Source organism: Meleagris gallopavo, chromosome 6, assembly GCF_000146605.3.
Source record: "Meleagris gallopavo isolate NT-WF06-2002-E0010 breed Aviagen turkey brand Nicholas breeding stock chromosome 6, Turkey_5.1, whole genome shotgun sequence".
NCBI classification, from domain to species: domain Eukaryota; kingdom Metazoa; phylum Chordata; class Aves; order Galliformes; family Phasianidae; genus Meleagris; species Meleagris gallopavo.
In genome coordinates, this window is record NC_015016.2 from 28,910,190 (window position 1) to 28,931,767 (window position 21,578).

General features: G+C 36.2%; 1 long non-coding RNA gene across 2 annotated transcripts in view; it reads right to left on the reverse strand.

Annotated features, from left to right (window-relative positions):
* The window catches only part of LOC109368223, a 38,862-nt gene extending 21,391 nt beyond the window's left edge, over positions 1 to 17,471 (reverse strand). Inside the window, exons 1-3 of one of the 2 annotated variants that reach the window (XR_002116040.2) lie at positions 17,433 to 17,471; positions 14,593 to 14,652; positions 7,299 to 8,830 (exon numbers count right to left, since the gene is read on the reverse strand). This is a non-coding gene — a long non-coding RNA (uncharacterized LOC109368223). Of the gene's footprint in view, positions 1 to 7,298; positions 8,831 to 14,592; positions 14,653 to 17,432 lie in introns of those variants that run through there. The other variant, XR_004160221.1, reaches the window with a different exon arrangement.
* Positions 17,472 to 21,578: the final 4,107 nt, after the last annotated feature.

Sequence of the window (21,578 nt, forward strand, 5' to 3'; positions counted from 1 at the left end):
ACTAAAATGTCAATGTACTAGACATTTTATCTTCGCAATTTTGAAGTCCCACCTTCTCTGAAATGTCAGGCTAAGAGATAGGATCAGAGTCAGGAACTGTACTGGTAAAAACGTGATTTTTTTTTAACCTAAGATATTAATTGATTAAACCAAAGTCAACCTTTTTTTTTGAATGAAAGTAAACTCAGGAAGTTGATTTCTCCTCTTCTCTAAAATACTAAGGTTATAACCATTGCATATAATATGTAAATAAATAAATAAATGAATAAATAAATAAATACAATAAAATAGATTAAGGAGGATGTCCATGAGCTGAAAAAAAAATAGATGAGAATTGCTAATATACTTCTTACAAAGTTCTCCAGTGTTATAGGGGAAGTCTTGGGAAAAAATAAGAAAGTATCTCCTACATCTCAATGCAAAAGAAACCGTTTTCTCTTATTTACAATAAGATGACCAGTAAATTTTTTAAATCTTGCATTTCCTCTTGATTAGGTGGACAGAGGGCATTTAACAATGGGGAAAACATGTAACAGTCACAGTCAGAAATTATTATCAAACAAAAAAATGCCATAATACTAAAGAGAACTGGGAATATGCAAGGAATATAAAATCTATCATCAGGTAATGAAAGCAGAAAAAATGCAATTTTTTCTTGATGAATATTTTATCCAACAAACTCTCACCTCCCAGACACTAGAGCCAAATCATCAAAAAAATAAAATGCTGGTAACAATTAGCATTAAAGTATTATGCAAGAGGAAAAACTATGAAATCCACAGGCTTATGATTTTAGTACAGTCTTAGAAGACATAAAGAATCGTAGGCAATAAAGTAGTTTATTATTTACCACTGTACAAAGTATTCTGACATGACAAAACACAAAGCTTCCACATTTTCTGTTTTCTGCTCTCCTATGTTGAGTATAATTTCAAAGGAAAATGGTCTCAGAACAAATGACTATACTTTTTCCATTCTACAATGTGTGCTAGTAGACATAGAAGAAAATCTACTTAAAAGAGTGGCACATTAGATTTACTGAAGATACTGTGCTGTGTAACACATTTTTATTAGAGCACAACTAATCACCTATTAGCATTTTTACTGGGGAAGAAGCTCTGAGTTTCATTGTAACTTCACCCAGATAGAGTGAGTCCAAGTAGCCACAAAGTGTTTGCAAGCAGTGTAATTTAAGAGTTCACAACCATGAGATGATCAACACAATTCTTTTGTAGCATTCAAGGAATCTATCTATTCAAGTGTATTTTTAGTAAGGTTACAATAGATAAGATGAATACATAAGAAAGCGGAATTAATTAATCTCACTTCACCAGTGGGTAAGTGAGGCATAGATCAGTGAGATGAATTCACACTCTAAGAAAAAGCAAGAAAGTGAAGTCAGAGCTCTCGAAACTCCCAAGTCTTATTCATTATAGGGTGGTGAGGTGCTGGAACAGGATGCCTAGAGAAGTTGTAGATGCCCCATCCCTGGAGGTGTTCAAGGCCAGGCTGTGGGCAACCTTATCTAGTACCTGATTTAGTGGTTGGCACCCCTGCCTGTGGCTGAGTGATGGGAACTGGGTGACCTCTGAGGTCCTTTATAACTCAAGCCATTCCATAATTCTATGATTTTCTATAAGCCCAACTTCACAGCTATTGTCTCAGACTGCTATCCCAACTCAACTCGGCTTTCTGGTTTCACAAGAAAGCAAAATATCCTTATGCTCTTCATTTTCTGAAGTACTGCAAAATGTTACTGGATAGGTACACTATATAGATATATAAATATTTATATAAATATATAAATGCTGATTTTAAACACCTGTATTCTTTTTTTTAAAATGAACTATTAATGCAAACATGGTAATTTATGAAGTTACTGCCAGTTAAAAACTAATTACATCAGGTTTTACATTTGAGTTTCCATTATGCTGAAATAAGAATTTAATAATACAGCTGTCAGAGTAGCTAAAGTTAGCTTTAAAAGCTGTTGCTCAACAAAATGGAGTCCTAAATCTTATGAAGGATAGGACAAATGATAAAAAACAAATTCTAGGGAAACTATTCTGTAGATCTTTGGCCTCAGTTATTTATAGCATATTCCTCTAAATTGTTCCTACTAAATAAAATTAAAGTATAAATGATGGAAAAAATGCATTAAACCAAAGGAAATTCTGTGACAGTTGTCACATTCTGAAAGAAATTTTTCCAAATCAAATCAAAGATGCTACTTTCAGCACATCCAGCCTGGTATTCAAAGCCCTTTAACTAGTATGTTGTAAAGCTGCAGTTCCCTTGAAGAGAATCTCTTCTGTATCTATTTAGAAAAGTTTCTGATCCAAGAGAAGAATTTGGAGCACTGTCTGGCACATACTTAATTTTCCTCACATAAAGACTATAAAAGGTGTAGCATAAATATTGCTGCTTCACTAAATAACTGTGTTCAGATAAATTCATCAAGAGACATAGTGAGCAATTATGTAAAAATTCAAACAGAAAGAGCAAACAAATTAAATAGGAAAAATGTTTTGCTGAAATGAATCTTGTTTGTTACCCATAACTAATGAAGATTAGTCAGAATTTTTCAGCTGTTTTAAAAAAATAATTTAAAACACTCTGCCAGAATGTATTTTATAGGCAAAATAAGAATCTGTAACATAGTTTCAGTTAAGCTCCATGTCAGTAACTGATTAACATGCCTTTGACCACAGTCCTGGTGTTTCCCGTGAAGCTGCTGTAGAGTCACCTCTTACTGTGCTGAGGTTCTATCCTATTCTACTAGAGAGCACTGTGATTTCTGCTCAGACACAGTTGTGTTGTGAATGAAGAAAGTGTTACTATTGCTGTTGCTTTATGTAGATTATGTCCATGAAGTCTCTGGCCTATATAGGTTAATGGCTAAAGAGTATAGTCTTTGAAGACTACGCCACATTCTACATGGCCAGATGAGAATCACAGAATTATAGAATATCTTGATTTGGAAGGGCCTCACGAGGACCATCAAGCCCAGTTCCTGGCCACACACAGTATCACCCAAAAATCAAACCACCTGAATGAGAAAATTGTCCATACACTTCTTGAACTCCAGCAGGCTCATTGCCATGACCACTGCTCTGACAGCCTGTTCCAGTGCCTGACTGAACTCTCTGGGAAGAATCTTTTCCTGATATCCAACCTGACCCTCCCCTGACACAGCTCCTTGCTGTTCCCTCAAGTCCTATCACTGCCACCAGTGTGCAGAGCTCAGCACTGCCCCTCTGCTCTCTCTTAGAGCCATAGACATCGAGAAGCCTCCCATCAGCTTCTCTGCTCTGGACTAAACAAGGCACCTCAGCCAGTTCTCATGTCTTCTGTCCAGAACCTTCACTACCTCTGTAGCTCTCCTTTGAATATGTAATAGTTTTATGTTTTTTTGTGTGATGTAGCACCCAAACTGCACCCAGTGCTGAAGGTGAAGCCATAGAGTGCAGAGCAGGACAACCCCTCCTATTGCCCACAGGCACTTCCATGCTTGATGCACCTTAGGGTACATTTGGCCCTTTTTGCTGCCAGGGCACACTGCTGCCTCATGTTCAAAACTTGCTGTCAACTAGGATCCTCAAATCCCTTTCAGCAGAACAGTTCTCCATCCTCTCATTCGCCAGTCTGTAGTATAGACAAGGTTGCCCCTTCCTAGGTACAGAATCTAGCACTTACTCTTTTTAAATTTCAGGTGTCTGGACATTGCCCAGCTCTCTAATTTACCTGAATCTCTCTGCAAGCCATCTGCACCCTTGATGGAATCTGCATCTCCTCCCAATTTACTGTTGTCAGCAAACTTGTTCAAAACACTTTTTAGTGCTGCATCCAAGTTATTTATGAAAATATTCATAAGAACCTAAAATAAAGTCCTAGGGAACTTGACTAGTGGCTGTCCACCATCCTGATGTAACCCCATTTACTACACTGTAATACCATCTACTTCTGGGTCTGATGCATCAGCCAATTGCTAACTCATTATATATATATATATATACACACATATATATACTTATTTATTTATTTTTTGTCTAGACATATGCTGGATATTTTGTCCAGAATTTTACTACAAGAAACAGTAATGAAAGATTTATTGAAATCCAAATAAATAAATAAATAAATAATATCAGCTGGCTTCTCTTGGTCAACTAGATGGGTGACCTTGTCATAAAAGGAAATTAAGTTAGTTAAACAGGACCTATCCCTCATGAACCTGTATTGGCTGTGACTAAAGTTTGTATTATCCTTCAGGCTTTATTTTCAGTAACTCCCAGCAAAATTTATCTCCAATTTTACTAGGCAAGAAATGAGACTGACAGGCCTGTAATTACCAGGGTCCTCTTTCTTACTCGTCTTGAAAATTGGAACTCTTGCTTCTTGAATGTCATCTGAGCTACTTAAAAGCCACATCCTCCTCCCAGATGCATTGGTATGAAAGGAGCTTCAGTATATGAAGCTTCTGCAGTTCTGAAACAAAGTTTCTGTGCAGCTTTGTGTGGTATCACCTTGGCTGGAGCTCATGGAACCTATGTGGTGTTCAACTGTATACACCTATCAAATGTGTCTTTTCCCTTTCACTGCTGTGTATGACATAGCATGCTTGACTGAAATTAACTTGCTCAACATTCAATAGAATTTCAATTACTAAAGATGCTTGGACAAAAACAAACAAACAAACAACCCTATATACTTGAATTTACATTCTGCTCACACAATTTCCCCTCTCACTAATAGCTAGATTTACAGACAGACTTTCTCAGTTTGATTAATTATCTTAATGACTGCTCATTCCTTCCCTTCTCTCTATTTTTTTTTCTTTTCCAGTTGTACTGTTTCTTAGAAATGGTTTTCTTGCAGTAGTGATATTTGGTCCATACTCCAAAGCACTTTCTCTTAGTAAGACTGTGGAGAAATTCTTTCTTTCTCCATGCAGTGGAAACAAATTACACACTAAGAAGATCAGTCTTTTAAAATATCAAGTATTTTTGCATCTCTATTCTTCAATGCTCAGACAGTAAAATAGCATGAATCAAGGAAGGGCGGGGGAAAAAAACACAAACAAACCTACGTGCAGGAGTCTCTCTGTTTTCCAAATCACAAGATGTTTTATGTGAAGATTATGACATTATTATCTATCCATCTCTGGTTGTTTAGTTCTCCCTTAGTAATTGCCAGTTTATTCAGAAATGATCATTTGTTGATGAAAATACTGAAGTCGCTGATCCTTCAGGCACCCATTGCCTATACAGCCTACGTGGAATGCATCTCCCCCACCCATCAAAATTCCTGTCAACAATGACCTGCAACCCCACTTCACTGGTACCTCTACTTCACAGCCTTGCCAACTCCTTTTCCCCATCCTGCCTCAAGCTTTCTTCAATGTTCTCCTAAACAAAACATAGGAGCCTTTATTGCTCTATGTGAATGGAAAAGAGAAAAGAGCACTTCCAGCTGCCAAAGGTGGTCTCACTCAGGTGCAGATATTAGGACAATAGATATTAGGCCAGCACTTTGCCAGGAAAACAGCAGTTAGGGTAGGGATGTATCAGAAGAGCTGTCCTACAGACAGAGATTTCTCTTATTATGAGATACTGCTCTGGCAAAAATCCCATCCCTGAGGCTAGAACTGGGGGGTTGATAGCACAAAAGAAAAAAAAATCTTGTAAAAAAATCCTCATGGTAGCTGTAGGTAAAGTTCATTTGATGTAAGTATTTCATCTCCATGTGAAAATAAAAGGCTTTGTGAAAATCTCAGTATCATTGTTGTCTCCTGGATGGCAGTATGGAAAGGAATAAAAAGTGAAAGAGCAACCTCTGAAGGGCTGCTTGTCTCAATTTGGTTATGCAGAGGCAAGGAAGTCAATGGATGCTCAATCTCACTCTTCCCACAGCAGATGCACATTTATTTTATGCCCAGAGCTGAAAGGAAGTGAGTGATCATTCTGTGGCTTCAAATAGTTGCTGGGTATGGTCAACAATAGCTAGTGCTGTACTAGAGGTGAGTCATTTCTGGTCAAATTTTTACATGAGAACCAAGAAGCTACTGAGTTAGAAAAATATTGCTGTTTCCTTTGTCTCTGGGTGCTATCCATCTATCACTGTTTTGTTTAATCATAGTTACTCAGTTTTCACTTTCCTGATATTTGGCCTGAGATACATATTTCATTTTCTCTTCATAGAGAAAAAAAAATCATAATTTTCTTCCTGTGTAGATCTGTAAATTACTGTGCATAAAGTACATTACATAAAATAAATGCTGCTCTAGAAGCTGAGACAAATGACTTGGCACCTTTTAGATGCTGAGTTTCCAAGTTCGCACTCCAGGTATCTGCAGTCTCATTGTAGAAATACTAGTAACGTTCATCATTTGAACATATACACTGTGGAGTTATAGGGAATAAAAATCATACTGAATAGAGAGTTTAACAATTTGGGGAAAATGAGGAGAAAATAAAAACAATTTTAAAATTCTAGAAGAGGTTTGTGAGACCTTAAGCCTCCTGAATCACTTTCTTTACTGCTAGTAACCTTTAATTAAATCCTCAACAGTTCTACACTAACACTAGAGTAAGATTACTATTCTTGATCTTTCTATTGGAATTTCTAAGCTCTCTCAACCACTGCAGTAGAGTATCTTTTTCTAGCTTCTCCTTCCTGTATTTCCTGGTTGTACTCACTTCTTTTTGTCCTTCCCATTTCTGCGTACCTTTGATTTGTCTCTTCTCTTCCCCTGAGACATACTTCTATAAACTCTTAACAGCGGTATCTTTATGTATTAACCATAAAGTGAGGTCAAAGTAATTAATCTCATAATACCTTTTTCTTGATTTTTTTTTTTTTGAATAATAGGCACTTTACAAAAGAGAAAATAAGGAAAATACATAGAAAACAATAGTAATATATCAACTTGGTATCTTTCTGCCTCATACCTATCTGTGGGAGACATTTACTGAAATTGGACCATCCTTGATTGAAACTAGATATCAAGCTCCTTAACTGAACTGACTGAAAATAGCATCTACAGCAGAATTAAAGCATCTGTGGAAAAGTAAATTATAAATTACTGCTGCTGTTTATTGACCAAAAGGCAATACATTTGGAAATAAAATAATCATAAAATAGTCCCAGATTTATGAGTGTAATTGATGCAAGTTAATTCTGAGATGCAAGCTCTGAGTGTAATAAGATGAACATTAGAAGGAACTGAATAAAAAAAAAACTTTGCATTTGTACAGAAACTCTTGGTTTTGTATTTATTTTGTCCTGGGTGGGCCATGAAATTTATATTTTACAGTTGCTGTTTTTTTTCCAAGCAGCACTAAAAAATCTTGACGTCATTTGTCTTGATTGCTTGAGGAAAATGATTGCATTAATAATTCCTTTGGGCTTTTGCTGGGTTGTTTTCTGTATGCATTTGCTTTGGTTTTGTTTGTTTAATTCTTGCTGTTCTCATTTTATCTTTAATTAGTTCAGTTCTCCTTTCCAGTCCAAGTTACACAATGCCTTTTGAAGTAGCAAAGGGACAAGTCAAGAGGGAGTAATTCAGTACTTCAGGAAATGCTGACATTTTGTTTTGTTGATTATTTTTCCTTTATGGAATGAAATCAAAATAACACTTTCAAAAATATAAAACAACATTTTTTGGGGAGGATTATGCTGCTTTACTTTGTCACAATAAAGCCTCAACATTTTACTATTAAAACATTAAATATATTAAATTAAAACAGTTTATTTCAGAAAACAGGATCTAAATGAATAAAAGCTTCCACAGATGTCAAAATGGGACAATTTTCTAAATGAAAAACATATCAAGTTGTCCACTGTTTCCCAATATGTTGTTTTCTCTTTCTTATAATTTGATCAAAATTCAGTACTCTCCACCTCAGGATAACATTTGTGCAATACACAGCAGCAGTTTCCAAACAGAAACATTAAAACTTCCTTCTATCAAAGAATCTTTCCTGCTTTCTCACTGGACCCCTCTCACCAACTGGAAAGACATTTGCATATTTGTTTCTACTTCAAACTTTTTTTTTTTTTTGCATAGCTCTTCTGTCTTCTCAAGTTTCTGGTAGCCCCCATCCATGTGGGCTATCTGCTGTTCAGATTCAACATCAATCCATACAGCTCAGTACTGATTCTCCATTATTCACTGTTGGCTTTCTTGCCCACCTTCAAATTGACAGCATCTGTTATGGTCTCTTCATAGACAAAAACAGAACTGTCCCCACCTAAAGGGGCTACTGACTATACTTTAGGTGCTATTCCTTCTGGTATGCAGCTTCCCTGATTCCAGCCGATCTTTTCTGCCCTTCCTCACCACAATTTATTTGTTTTAATTTTCCAGGCAGTGGAAACTTATTTGAGTCTAAAAGATGCTACACTGCTATTATAATATCTTACATTGAGTTTGTATATGATGACACATTTACCATTTGCCAAGAAATCATTAGAAGTTTGTCTGCAAAGAAAATCTAATCAAGGCAGCATATTATCCCTTAATGAAAATGAGTAAGGTAGGAATGCAAATGAGTAGTTAATATTGTGCAAGCAGGTGAAATGGCTAAAGGAATCACACATCTTAACTCTTTACCCCCTCTGCAGCACAATTGCATTCCTCTGTACAAGAAGTTGCACAGCACCCTTCAAGTTAAAGAAATTAAGAGACCAATACATAGCATGTTTATTTTGTTCAATGCACACAATAAACCTGTTCTGGTACCAAACTGGTATTTTATAATTAAGGTGACTCGCACTCATCATATTCCCATGTCATTTCTTGAAGATGTTGCAAGTGATCATCATGCTGTACCTATCAGAAAAGGTAGGATAACACTGTCTCTAAGGTTCCTCTATCTGGTTTCCTGACATGTAAAAGTGTTTAACATGCATTGCTCCCCACCTCTGCCACTGGAAGATCTGCTTCATATTTAAAGAGATAGCTACTGCCTACTTATTTAAAGGGAAATATTTTGCCCAATTATGTAGAAAGTCAAGTATCCAAACTGAAAGTAATCTTTGTAGTTTAGCTATCTTCTACCTGTATGTAGAACGCAGGATATTTGACATGCTCCTGTATTGTCTCAAAAGGATCTTCAAAAGATTCATCCATTAATGCATCAGATACCTGGAGTGAGTGAGGCTCAGCTTGCAAGACAGGTCTAGTTCTGTGTTCAGAGGTACTAATTTCAACAGAGCTGGTGGTCTTCCAAGCAGGGTCTGAACCTCATAGGCCCAAAGGCTTGAACATTATGATCCTTGAGTAAATAGTGATGTTTTTCAAGGTAAAGACTATGTGTTTTAAAATACAATTTGAAAATTAAGTCCTACAAAAAATGGGATGAATATAAAAATATTAAATAGCTGATCATTAAGCAAGCATTAACATTTTTGTGCAAAGGTGGCGGCAGATAGCCTCCAGAAAAAACACAAGTGTGCTAATATATATGCACTGAAAATTAATTACTGGTGACAAGGCATGCAAAAGCATGACACTTCTTAACTGACCAGTGTTCGACCTTTATAGTCATAATAGTGCAACTGTAATGTAGGTCTGTGTTTGTAAATGAACTAGTGGGCATTCTGGGCATACTCCTTCAGTTTTTTCTGTCCGAAGTCTTACATACCAGAATCTACTACCTGTTAATATCTTTTGCTGCATTCATGTAGATTGCTCACCCTCTTTGTTAGAGAATAAAACCTTGTAATATAATCACAGCAAAGGAGGTATAAGACATTGAAAGTAGTCAGCACATTGCAGCCTGTTACTGCCACTCAGACAAATTCTATGTTGCAAGAACACTTGTATCCAGAGTAAGAATTGCACTGTAGGACATGCTTCTTACATAGCACATAGACTATTTCAAATGCTTTCCAAACACTTCTTTTCTAAAAGAGTGCCTGCAGTTATATTTTCTATTTTTTTTAAATGTAGAATCACTTCCAAAATACACCATCATGCATGATTAAACAAAAAGATTAGAGAGTGGATAGGTGAGCTTGTTAAGCTACCTTTAGTGTTAAGGCTGAAAATTTCAGGAACATTTAGGAGGTGATCTGCCCAAAGTTACCTGAAACATAAGGCCCAGTCATCACTGTAACAGTGATCACAAAGGGAGATATGAAATATTTATTTTTTGAGCAGCTGTTCTGTACCAACTCTGACCTCTTTCATGACAGTGATGATCTTACTCCCATGTTTGTCATATGTACAGAGAAAAAAAATAGTGAGGATGAAATGTGTAGATTTATTGTGGCCAAGCTTAAATAACTCTTCTATATGCTTTTGTAACTGTCACAGTCACAGAAATTTTATCAAAGGTTAGATTACAGATACCTTTATTCACCTTTCTGACTGGGGCAGATAAATAGTCCTAATTTTTATCTGTGTACATGTAAGGTTACATCCTAGGAGCATGGCAAGACATGAGACAGGAGACAAGAATTAAACTGGATCAGAATCAAGAAGTGGAACTGTTCCTACTGCTCTAAGGCACCAATGGCAGTCATCCTGTAAGGCAAGGTTTAATTGTGGCACAAAAATAATGATCAACTAGTACACTTATCATTAAGTAGATGAGACAGAGCTGCTGGGGAAGAGCGAATAAATGAAAGTGAAAACAAACTTACAGTTTTCCCAGTGGGCAGGGAAGGAAATTCAACTCTGGATTTTAATGCAACAGCTTCACATAGCCTTCTCAGGATTGAATCGATCTTATCTGCCATGAAGGATGTCTTTTTCCTTTCCTCTCACCCAAAGCCTCTGTGTGCCTGTCCTTTACCGCACACAACCCTTGCTGCACTCTACAGCCACAGATGAATCCTGTTCTGCCCCATGCTCTCAGAAAGTCAGTGTCCTGATTTCAGCTTATGGGTCTGCTCTGGGGAGAGCCCAGGCCTACCCTTCCTTCTAAAATACCCCTCCTAGCCCTAGGCCAAGAGATGAAACTGTAATGCATCTTACCAAAATGTGCAAGATACACTTCTATCAGAAAACAAACCAAAGACTTCAGAGAGAACACAGCAACAGCCCTGTATTCCCTAAAAATAGTAAAGAAAACTATTGCCCTTCTCTTGAAGGAGAAATACTCCATGTTTTCTTATCATGTGTAACAGGCTCAATGGAAGATACCTCAGAATACTGAACTAAATATACCAGAATTGCTATAATGACCATAACTGTACTTTTTATATGTATTTAGGCAGTACATATACATGTACCTTACTTGCTATGTGTATATACACTCAATACATGAAAGCTGTTGTTTCATTATATGCACAAACTACTCATCTTTTATGTGAGAAATGTTTATAAAACCCTGATGAATGTGCTGTGAACAATGTAAGCAAGAATTACAGCTGTATTCAAATGTCTGACCTCAATAAATTTAAGAGTTGCATCTTTCCTCTAGCTGTTGGAGCACTGCAATGCTGCTAAGAGGGTAATTTCAAGATTTATCCATGAAAATCAGATGTTATACACAAAGAAGAGATAATGACAAATGTGCATAAGTAATAAGAAGGTGCCTCTTATACTGCATCTAAAGGTACACACAGGAAGACTCTGTGGTCAAGCCATCCACGACACTTAGAGCTGGCACAAGCAGTGCAAATAATAAATTTGGTATCAAAATTTTCCATAAGTTGGGCATGCTAAGAATAGTTTATGTAATTCAAGAAACTGTAGTAAATGTATTATATTTTTCCCTCCCACACACACTTCAGTGTTTTGTGCTTACTGAGCATTCTCATTAGAGGAGCTGAACATGCCAGACTAAGGAAAACTATATTGATTCCAGGTAAGCTGAAACCTTGTCTGGATTAATGGTCAAATCAGCAAACAAGAATAAATTTAAACCAACTGCTATCTTTTTCTGGTCTGAGTAGCTCTTAGAATTATATAACCACTTCCATGGAACTGGTTTCTGCATTGCAGATTTTTCTCTTAAGTTATCTCTCTGAAGAGCTTTTTTTTTTAAAAAAAGTCTAAGTCAACTTAATTGTTAGCATTTTTAGAACGAAAGCACTTAGGGATAGGGAACTATTTGGTATTATTTCAGCCAGGTTTAAAAAAATTGTACCATTCAATATAAAATTAGAAGCTAGTACAGTATTCATTGAAGCCAGTACAGTTTAGCATGTGGGATCTGGCCTGTACAGAAACAATTCACAAGGCAGTTTACCTGTAATGTAATCAATTTATTTCAAGTTCAAACTAAAAGTTTTTATTAATCCTCATCTATTATACCTGTGCTGCAGGGAGTTGAAATTCGGGGTTTTCAGACAGGCTATTTCTCCTATTTGGTTTTGTCAGACAGGTACCTTCATAGAATGGCTTGGGTTGGAAGGGAACCCTAATGATTCTAACCCCCCTCCACCACCCTCTAGATCTGGAGGCATCCACAACAGTTGCACTTTCCTGTGTGCTGCATAACATTATCCAATTCTCCTCTCACTTTGATTTTGTCTTTTTGCATGTACACACATGATAACATACATACCCTACATCAACAGTAATGAATGTACTATGTAGTTTGGAAATGACATTACTGATACCTCTGGAGTTCATTATCACTCTCATTTCTGAGCTGCTCTCGAAGCCTGTTATTTCTCTGAAGGCTGAAATCTTACCACTGATTTTAATTAAGCAATACTACTTCATTATTTCACAAGATTTCAAGTGTTTTCCCTAAGACAGGTTCCTTGCAGAATAGTAACATTCAGACTCCACAATTTGAAATCCTTAGGTTACTGGCTGTTTGACAAAACATTACTAAGTGTGTTTCTATGGAGACCTAGTAGGAAGAAGACAATACATAATCTTGTTAAGTGCAGAAATTTGGTTTCCAGGACTAGAGAAAAATACCAGCTTAATTAAGCTTTCATTGTAAGAGTTATTTATCCCTACTTTACACCCAATTTATCATTTACAAAGTCATTTTATGTTTGAAAAATTGTAGACAACAGGAATATAAACCAAACAAATGCTAGGGTAGGTTTTTTTAAAGATGAACTTCATTACCATTATTATCCATGTTATGCCCCGCTATAGATATGGGGACTGTTATTCTATTCAACTTTACCTCCATGAGTTTCTGAAGGACACCTAATTTCAAAGGTCTCAAATTGTAAATTATTCTACTCCATATACCTCACATATTTTAAGTGCATATCAGAACTCAGCAATTACAGTTATTTGGAAACAGGATTTAAAGTATGCTCTTTGGGTCATGGAATCATAGAATCATTGAGGTAGGAAAAGACCACTAAGATCACCCAATCCAGTCATCAATCCATCACCGCCATGCCCACTAAATCATGTCCCTCAGTGCCACATCTACACAGCTCTTGAACACCTCCAGGTCAAAACAGACACTTAAAGTTCTGTATAGTTAACTTTTATCAAGTGATGGAAGAATTCTCAGTAGTGCTGGTGTGTCCACATCCACCATACACAGAGAAAGGATTTGACCTAACTTTAAATCTTGAGGCAAGAGAATATGCCTGCTGACAGTCAAGAGCTGCGCCCAAGTGTCTGGCTAGAAGCTGGTCATGTCCTGCAGCAGGGCAGGAGGGAAAAGTCATAACCTATGGAATTACATCAACTGTATCTCCTCTGTAGGCTGCAAAATGATCTATCAAACTACAGTTCACTTTTTGTTTTATGCTCCTGAAATGACTTTCAGATGTGCCAGCAATTACAGTTCTTGCTGAAGGCATTTGGAATCACAAGTGCTCAGCTGAAAGCTGATTAAGGATCAGAATTTCATGGCTATGTAAAATGTAAATATTTCATAACATAGCTTCCAGCCCATTGTGAAGCAAAAACAAACAAGGAATACTGACCATAAGCTTCAGATTGGGGTTCAGATTAGAGCAATATCTATACTTCCACTGATATTTTGTTGTTTCAAAGTTCATCATTTTTAGATATACATATTACATAATCTAAATAACATGATTTAAGTGTAGAATTAGTTGTTTAGATGCTAGGTCAAAGACCATTCTTTTATCAGATTAAAAAGGCCTTCAAAATTGTTGCCCTTTCATAGAGGGCTGAAGTCAAAGTACTTCTGCAGCACCACTGTACTATCACTGAGAAAACAATCTGACCAACATTTGTGTGTGTAGCTGAAACTAATCATTGCACAGGAACAGGTCTTCTGATGTCCACAGGTGTGGTAGGATGGAAGCCATGTGGGCCTTTTTGTAATCCTGTTTATTTAGTCATAGTTGAGTATGGTCGATTTTTCTCCTCAGTCATTTTGATGATGCAGCTCTAGATGCACTTGTCTAGGAAGACTCTTATGTTTCAGGTATTTTAATACAACTTGGTTTAATGCATGTGTTTTGAGATTGCCATAAGTATGACTATTTATTTTCACATATCTAGCTTCCTGCATTTGAAATTCACAAGTTTAAGTTTTCTAACCTTGACAGTTTCATCAGCAGTTCTTAATGAGAGTACATTACTTTGATATGACATTTCTAGCAGTCTACATATAATGCATCCCTTAAATTGTAAAATATATATTTCATTATATAACAATTTGGGTATTTAAATTCTGTACTTACTTTTAAGCACACTATCTCTTCCTGGAGCAGGCATGCAGTAAGGTTTCCTGAAATACCTGCCTAGAAAAAAATTAACAAATTTCTATTAACTACTAAAATTAGATTTTTATTTGGAAGTTAGTCCCTATCTTAGTTTAATCAATTGTTTGATACCTATTAGAATGTTTGAATCAATCTTTTCTACTCTTAAAGCTAAAGCAGGTTATTTCTTACAGTTTTCCATAAAATAAGAATATTTTCTGGATAAAAGATTTCTCTGAATAACATGGGAAAAAAATCAAATCAGAATTCATAAGTTTCCAGAAGGCAAATCATTAAATTTTATTTGAACTAATTATCTCAGAAAAATCAGTATTTATTTTACAGCATTATCCATGCTTTTGCTTTTCTTGGGGGATGAACATATAGCAGTAGTGTAAATTATTTCTCTCTAGATTTAGAAGAACACTATATTTTTCTACGAAGAAGCTAAATAGAAAGAGGATATATTTTACCACCCTTAATGAGTATTACATGTGAATTATAACTCTTTCAGGAAAAAAAGCATGAAATAGTACAGAATAGTCTTAGAATTTTTAAAAGAGTGATGTTAAAATTATAGCAAAACAGAAGAAGCTTTCAAAGGCAAAGTAGTGTAAGGAAGATTGATCCTAAGCCTAGGTGGTCCTGAATTTCTTTCAGAAAAGTAGTACAGAAACAGATCATAGAAAACCTTGTTCAGGGTCTTGTCTTCTTGAGTACTGAAGAACACTGCAGTGATTATTAGAAGTACTAAGGGATTATGTTCTCTTAGCATGAGTCAAGAAAATACTTCTGTTTTTAAACATCACTTTGTTTTCATAACAAAGTGGTCTTCCATTTCCAGTTTGGATTTATTGTAGTTTTCAAGGAACAAAATACCAAGCACATCCTATCAGCAATAACTGATACACTGATAACCAGATTGTTTAAATTCTTAAATCATCCGCCAAACATCTTCACTCATTGAAGTACATTGCTCATAGAGTAACATCATGTGTATGAGTCATGCCTACCTGGATAATAAGCTTTGCCCTTTAAAACATTCTCAATTCACGCATTCAGAAGCTTTCACATGAAAGACAACAGTAACATTAAAGTCCTCAGGAGACCATCATGAAATTTAGATGAAAACTATCATGACTATCATATCCGAGTATTCTAAACCCATCTTGTAATGCAATGGAAAGCACAATAATGCCAGGAAAATAGCAAGATCCCAGGCTGCTTCAAGTGGGTATTCACTCCAACACAACAGCCATAAGCACAGAAGTAAATGAAAGAAGCTTCTCGCCCTCAGAAAAAACTCAGGTAAGCAGAGATCTCCAGAGAGATACCTTCACCACTAACCCTTAAATGAGGTCTGGGAAGAGGTAAATCCTGGCTCCACCCATTCTGCTTACTCAGGTGCATGCAATGCACCTTCCCATCAGGTGCTCAATCATTGGTTCAAGCTGTGATTTGGCATTACCACAACACTTCTGCACTAATGCTATTATTATAGATGCTAGAATTATACTTGATCTATTTCACACCCTACCCATCCCTTGTGACATTAGTAGAAATTGTATCCATAAATTTAGTGAAAGTAGATATAAGCTTGGTACTCAAACATGAAAATCAGGAAGTAGTTTGCATCACTTATCCTCACAACCTGTTAATTTGTTGTAGTATGCAATATACTGAGCTACCTAAACAAATGGATTTTCTTAGAAGATCAAGATATATCCCAACTTGAAATATCCATGGGTTGATTCTACTTTAACCCAGATAAAGACTCATTGTTTGTCCCACAGTACTTACCTTCTGATGCTCTAAGATAACTTGGAAGTTCTAGTGACTACAGTGTACTCAATGTATTTAGCAATATAAGTAAAATTTTCAATTAGTATTTCTGTAGGCCCCTGAAATTAGAAGAGTTCATTTTGTTGATTCAGATAGACTCTGGATCAAGACATTGATTATTTTACAGGAATTAAAATTGCTAGTAAAATTCATCTACTACTTTGTCATTAATTTGTAGCTGGGCTTCATAATGCACTGCCTGCATAGACAAAAATGAGAGATCAACATTTGAAAGTGCATTTTTATCAAAGGTTACCTTGCTGTGAGGTCTGTGACAGAAGTTATTTTCTATTTCAAATGTCCACAAATGCCATTCTTCAGGAAAAAGGCAATAGCTAGTGATCACTGAATGTTTATAGGGAACTTTGTTTAATTTTCTTTATCAAAATCAATCATGCTCAAGGAAAATCTCTTTCTATCTAAGGAAGGCTATTTATAGGGAGATATTTTATAGGGAGATATTTACATGGATTTCAGCATGTAGAAATGTTTATGCTATAGCTATTTCCAGTTAAAGTGACAGAATTACAAGGTTAAAATGAAACATCTTGCAAAATTCAGACAACTCTAGAGATAAGTACAGCCTGTTTTTAACAAACCAATAACCAGGTGCCTTTCAATATTTTAAAAAGTATATTTTCTATATGTTGCTCAAGAAAGAATAAGTAGAGTTCAAACTGACTTTCAGGACTCTCTGTTCTTGCATCTCCTACTTTGCAGATTCAAAAAAAAAATTAGGGAGTTAAACTCACTGCTCTCTTCCTTCTTTATATTTTATTGGACTTCAGGCCTTTGTTCATATCCTTGTAAATTAAAAGATGATATTTATCACCACATGCTAAATGCAATAACAAGATTTTTGATGACTTGTCTGCCTGTATAATTAATGATTATAAAGACATTATAACTATGAAATAAACAAGAGAGTTTGGCTAAGCATGTTATAATAACAAAAAGAGAATAGACAGAATGCTTACCTGTGTCCTGGGCTCACTGCAAAACTCAAGAGAAGGGATCTCCAGAAGAGATCCTTCCCCACTGGTAGCCAGCTCTTAAATGGGTCTGGGAGAGGTGCAGCCAGGCTCCCCCCTTCCAGCAGCACAGGTGAATTGCCTTCACCTGTGCTCCTGTGGCTGACTTAGTGCTCGCCTCAGGTGATCAATCAGAGGTTCAGGCCGTGATTCAGCAGTTGCCATACACTGCCCAATGGGGCTGTTCCATTCAAGTTTTCCTAAAAGTCTAGCACCAGTGGGAATCATAGGCAAAAGATTTGAATGCTGTGAAATTTTGATGATTAACTTATTGCAAGAATAGCTATGGAAGCTCTTGTTTTGGAGAGTATGATTTGTGCATCCCAATTATAATCTATTTTTATTTTTAAACAAGAAAGTGAGTAGCCAAAAAATATATGTTCCCTAAGTATGCTTTCTCACTACATGTAATCAGCAACTCTGAGGTAGCAGCAGATGTACTGAATGTATTTATTTATACATGTGCAGAGCAGCAGAACCCAAAAATGGAGAGGCACCTAACATAAGTCGTGTCAGTGTGTCGATAGTACCTCTACAAGAAATCCCATAGAGTTTGCATGAAGATTAGAAGCTCCTTCAATTAAGAACAAAGTTAGTGACTGTCAGAAAAATAAATGGACTTTGAAATAAGTTCATAAGTCATTCTAGGCTGACACGTAGGTGACAAAAGCAAAATGGAAGACTCTGAATAATGTGAAGGTTTTAATGTTAAGGAAACAAAAGTTCTGATAAATTTGAGATGCTCTTTCATTCACACAATAAGTCATGTGAATGAGATTTGAAAATCATGTTGTAAGGGTATGGTGAAGAAAACCATGACAACTGAGGAGAACCCAGAAGGCTGGGAGCATCAAATGAGCATCTCTTGACTTTATAAGCATCAAAGCAACCAGATATCTTTCTGAATGGGTACAAAAAATGTGAAGGTCATAAAACAGCGGGAACTAAATACAATGCAATTTATCACTCATTTCTTTTTAGCACTTTTTAATGCTTGTGTTCTGAAGCAAGATCATTAAGTAAGGGGAAGGGAAGACATTTAGGGTAGGAAAGGTTCATACTGAACCAACACTTTTTCTTCTATTGAACTCTGAAAATTCTGTGAACTGCAACATATCAGTCTGTCAGAGCTGAATAATTTTCTGCCACTTTTGCATAGATTGTGTTGTCTTTTGCCAAGCAAATTAAAAATAAACACCAATATGATAAGAAATGCAGAGATCGCATATGGCAGCAAGTTCTAAGTGCTATGTGCATCATCCTGTCCAAAGCTTTTACTGCGAGGAAATTTTTAAGGCTAATGTAAACTTAGCAAAATATTGGATTTAGAATTAGACAAAATTAAACAGAAGACAAATTTGAGTTAATCTGAATTGATTCTTTCATTAGATGTTTTAGTTCTTGCTAGTTCTCCCAAATACATTACCAGCTTTTTTATAAAGTTTTTTTATCTTGCAGTAGAGCCTCGATCTGTATGCATTCTTGTTAAGCCAATTATGTTACTGACATTTTTTATGTTCATACAAACTATAAAAGAAGAGAAGACACTGGAGAAAGAAAAGCAATAGAAAAGTTACTATATTTTTCCAATCAGATTTTGGCATACAGGGAAACTTAAAAAGATCCATCACTTCTGATTGCAAAGTTCTGTCTACCAGCATTGATGGCTAGATATTGCATTTTCTATAGGAACTGGGGAACTGTGCCCTTCTTCCACAACAACACAGAGTTACGCAGGAGTTCTTGGAATGTAAACACTGAAAACTCCAAATTCTTAGGTGAAGTACTGTTATTAGCTTTAACTTCTCATAATAAATGTACCACTGGAGACCACTTTTCCTTTACAAACCACCTAGTGTATGGATGAAGTCCAGAAACAGTCTTGTTCTTTAAAACATCCTGGAACACTTCATATTACTTGGTAGCACTTGACTCTAATCCTCTGTTTGTACAAGAATTATCGCAGCCATGTGGGAAACTTTTGCTGGCCTGTGTAGCATAGGCTTTGAAACTATCAGTCTCAATATGTCTATGATTAATGAGCTTTATGTTAGTGGGAGGAAATAGAAGCGTTATATCAGGAGATACTTATGTACACTCCATTTTAATGTATTTTTGACCATTTATTTATAGGTACAATTTACTTAAGCAATGCTTCTGTGTTTGACTTCTGTTTCAAGTATTCATCAAAAATACATCATCTGATATGTTTAATAATAGGTACCTTGGAATTAAAAAATAATTTAAGAAAGTAATATATAAGGAGGGAATATATATATATAAGGAGGGGAAAAATCAGGCTGCTATGTATTTATTCTTAATAGATATGAAGCATAAAAGCAAGTGTGTGTAAAATAAATGTGAATGCTGTCTTGCAAGATAGTAAATGAATGCTAAAAGCTGTTTCACAGTTTCTGAATTTCGCAATTACTGAAATATAAGCAGGGAGGAAGGGAGATGGTACAGGGACTTTTACTACTACTCTTTATATTAGGAATTTTACTGTGAATCATCTCGCCATTCTGTCAGTTGAACTACACTATCAGGCTGGATCCTTATTTGTTATAAAGAACTCTGATGTTTAAGTCCAAAGTAATAGCATTCAGTATCTGGAGAGAAGCAGACCCTTGGAAGTGATTACTTCTGGACCTGTAGCTAAAACTTTGCTGCAGGGGACCAGTCCTGCATTTCCAATCTGGCCCTAGGCAAAAAAAAAAAAAAAAAGTACAGAAAAGGTAAATAGATTTCAATATGCTATTTTGTGTAGATTTTTTTATACTCTCACTACCTGAAAAAAAGAAATGTACTGAAACCAGCAATACTCCTGTGAGCAATGAATACAGTGGGCTCTCAGTTTCCAGTGTTTGGCTTTCTGTCTAGCAACTGTTGAAAAAAAAGGAAGCAGCACTGGGCAAATGGGGAAATGGGATTTAGAAAAAGCCTTCTTGCATAACCTTTGATTCATCATTGCACTAGAACTGTGTTTATGTCATGGTTAGTGGCAGGAAGATGAGTGTAATCATTGTGGGATTTATCTGTTGGTGAGTCTTAATCATTTTTCCCTGCAGGCTAGTGAAGGGCTCATGTCAGCAATCAGAGTGCAGACAGTGACACTTGAACAAACACTTATTTAAAGACTTTCTGACAAGAATCCTTATTTTGATTCCAGTTACTGTCAAAAGCTCCAATGAAAACTGAAGAAGTCTCCAGGCATTCTGGAAGTAATCAGGTGAAGGATTTCTCCCAAAGAAAAATAGACAGAGTCAGGTACATAACCCTGCATTAGGAGTGCGGGGTCTCAGGAGGGGTTTACACAGAGCTTTCTAACCAGCCTCCAAAATGGAAGCCAGAAGCTACAGGCTGGAGACCCTTATATAATAGCAAGATGGACATAGAAGGATAGTTGTGAAGCCTCTGCACACTTGGAAAATAATAGCTTGTTCTTCTTTATTGAATCAGGATCAAGGGAACTACAGGGGCCATACATAAACATTTCCCAGAAAGTTCAAGTTCAGATCTTGTGGAGTGGAGAACCACATTTCTTGTAAACTTGTAGTCTGATTTATGAAATAGGAAGTTTAAAATTGAGCTGGGATTTGTTTTGGTGAAATCCAAGGGTTTTTGTCCTTCTTGCTGTTAAATACCAATGAGAAGTGTGAACTTCCTCACCTTGAAAGAGCTCTATGCCAGCATGTAAGCCTGGACCCCTTTCTGCTTTCCTTATCTCATACTGAGTCCTAGTTGAGATTTCTGCTATTTTTCAAAGCCTCTTCTTACATTTGGTCAAAATGAAACAACTTAACACCCATCTGTCTTCTGCCTCTTCCCCCAGGCCATTCAAATGGGAACAGGCACTGAGGACATGTGAGACTTCCTTTTGTCTGATCAAACTAGTAGATCCAAAATGTAGTTTTTAAAACTGTGCTAAGCAGTCTTGGTAAATAGCAACAATAATTTAAAATTCCATCAGATTCTTAATCTGGTTCCTTCATTAATCAAATATTTTCTCTGCTAAAAGGAAGAATGGTTTACCTTCTCTGTACACCTGACTGTGAATGTCTTTGTAGTTGTAATCATTATTGCTGCCTTATC